This window comes from Cebus imitator, unplaced genomic scaffold (assembly GCF_001604975.1).
Source record: "Cebus imitator isolate Cc_AM_T3 unplaced genomic scaffold, Cebus_imitator-1.0 Scaffold174, whole genome shotgun sequence".
In the NCBI taxonomy this organism is placed as follows: domain Eukaryota; kingdom Metazoa; phylum Chordata; class Mammalia; order Primates; family Cebidae; genus Cebus; species Cebus imitator.
This window is the reverse complement of record NW_016107489.1, coordinates 2,329,197-2,331,718: the sequence shown is the minus strand read 5'-3', so window position 1 is coordinate 2,331,718 and position 2,522 is coordinate 2,329,197.

Here is a 2,522-nt window from a genome sequence, read left to right as displayed (position 1 = left end):
AAGAGATCGAGACCATCCTGGCCAACATGGTGAAACCCTGTCTCTACTAAAAATACAAAAATATTAGCTGTGCGTGGTGGCGCCTGCCTGTAGTCCAGCTACTCGGGAGACTGAGGCAGAAGAATTGCTTAAATCCAAGAGGCGGAGGTTGCAGTGAGCCACGGTCACGCCACTGCATTCCAGCCTGGCGCCTGGTGACAGAGTGAGACTCTGTTTCAAAATAAATAAATAAATAAAAACAATGGTTTTATTTCAGAATCAAAAGGCATTATATTAACTAAGTGTCTGCTAGGCATGTGGAAAGCATATATATATAAAATATTATAATGTTATATGTAATATTATGTATATAGTACAATTTATATTATATAATATATAATATAGTATATATTATATATAATCTCTTTAAAAAACAAATTCATTTTAAGATTTGTTAATATTTTCATAAGGTAGATAGGTTTTTTTTTTTGGTTGTTATTTTTTTTTGACTGCAACCTTCGCCTCCTGTGTTCAAGTGATTCTCCTGCCTCAAGCTCCCAATAGCTGGGACTACAGGCACGTGCCATCATACCTGGCTAATTTTTGTATTTTAGTAGAGACAGAGTTTCACCACCATGTTGGCCAGGCTGGTCTTGAACTCCTGACCTCAGGTGATCCCCAGGCCACAGCCTCTCAAAGTGCTGGGATTACATGCATGAGCCACCATGACCAGCCTCTTTATTTTTTATTTTTATTTTTGTTTCATACACCCAGCCTCTTAAGGTAGAAAGTTTAAAACATTAAAAGAGAATTAACTGAAAAGATTTCTTTTTGACATGTTTTCTGGTTGCCTGGTCCATAGGCGATTATTGTTACCAGTTCTTTTGCATATTCTTCCAGTAATTTTACATGTACATACAAGCAAATACATATTTATATGTATATATTCTTTTTCCTTGAATTTTTTTAGTTAATGCGGTGCTGGAATACCATGTAAACAGTTCTGTATCTTGCTTTTATTTATTTCTTCACTGAATGTATTTTTTTTTAATGGTTACCTTGTGGTATAGTTGAAACTGAATGTATTTTAAAGATTGCTCGGCCAGGCAAGATGGCTCACACCTGTAATCCTAGCACTTTGGGAGGCCAAGGCGGGCAGATCACCTGAGGTCAGGAGTTCAAGACCAGCCTAGACAACATGGTGACACCCTGCCTGTACTAAAAAAAAAAAAACAAAAATTAGCTGGGCATGATGGTAGGTGCCTGTAATCCCAGCTACTCGGGAGGCTGAGACAGGAGAATCTCTTGGACCCAGGAGATGGTGGTTACAGTGAACCGAGATTGAACCACTGCCCCTCCAGCCTCGGCATGCTGACAGAGAGAGACACTGTCTCAAAAAAAAAAAAAAAAAAAAGATTGTTCTACAGTAGCACAGCTTCTTCAGTCTTTTAAAAGGGTATATAGTATTATATTTCAATGCAGTAGTCACCAAAGTAACAGGGGCTTGAAGTAAAAATTATTTTCATAATAAGCCTAAGATGTTATTTTCCTTTTTCACTTTTCACTAGAGTACAATGGAGCCTTCCAGAAACATGACCTGTATTATTGCAAGAGTAAATGCAGAAGCAGACCTGAGAATCCATCTGTCTTCTATTAAGCTAGACATTATAAACAAATTTGCAAAAATGAAAACTATACAACCTTTCTCAATGATTTTTTGTGTTTTTATAAAAAAAATTTTGTTTATTTTTTAATTATTACCACTTCCAGGCTGACAGGGTTTTTTAAAGGAGGAATTAATTCCTCTTGTAAATACTCTGTGAACCAAGGGAAGGGTATAGTTATCTTCCTCAAAAACAAGGGAAATGCTTCATATTCTGCAGAAACACCATAATTAGTGGATTTGATTATTGAAAATGGTTCTGGGATACTACTGGTTCCTGGTCAAATGTAGTACTTTTTCACATTACTACATGAGATTATGATTGAGGTATACATTTCATGAAGGTATGGCCAAGGGGTTATCTCTTCACCACTGCACCTAGAATAGAGCTAGGCAGATAACCGGAGCTTAATGTTGGTGGAAAGTAAATTAGTTGCATATTCTGATGAAAGAACCTGTACTGAAAACCCATGAGAGAAGTTTTGTGCATTTACTTGTATTTAAAATTCCAATTATCTAGTTTGTGCCCTGTCCTATTTAAAGAAAAAATATTCTTGTTACAGTATATCATATGATTTGAATAAGATTGCTAGTCACTTGAGTTTTCCGTGTCATTTGTTGGGACATAGATTTGTTGATTAATGTGCTAAGATATATTGTTTACTCCGTATATAGTCTGTGAGGGATACAATAAAAGCCGAAACAGAGCTTTGAAACCTTTCAGTTTTTTTTTAGAAGTTCACTTTGCTGTTAAAAGAAAGTTAAAGCGGCCGGGCGCGGTGGCTCAAGCCTGTAATCCCAGCACTTTGGGAGGCTGAGGCGGGTGGATCACGAGGTCAAGAGATCGAGACCATCCTGGTCAACATGGTGAAACCCCGTC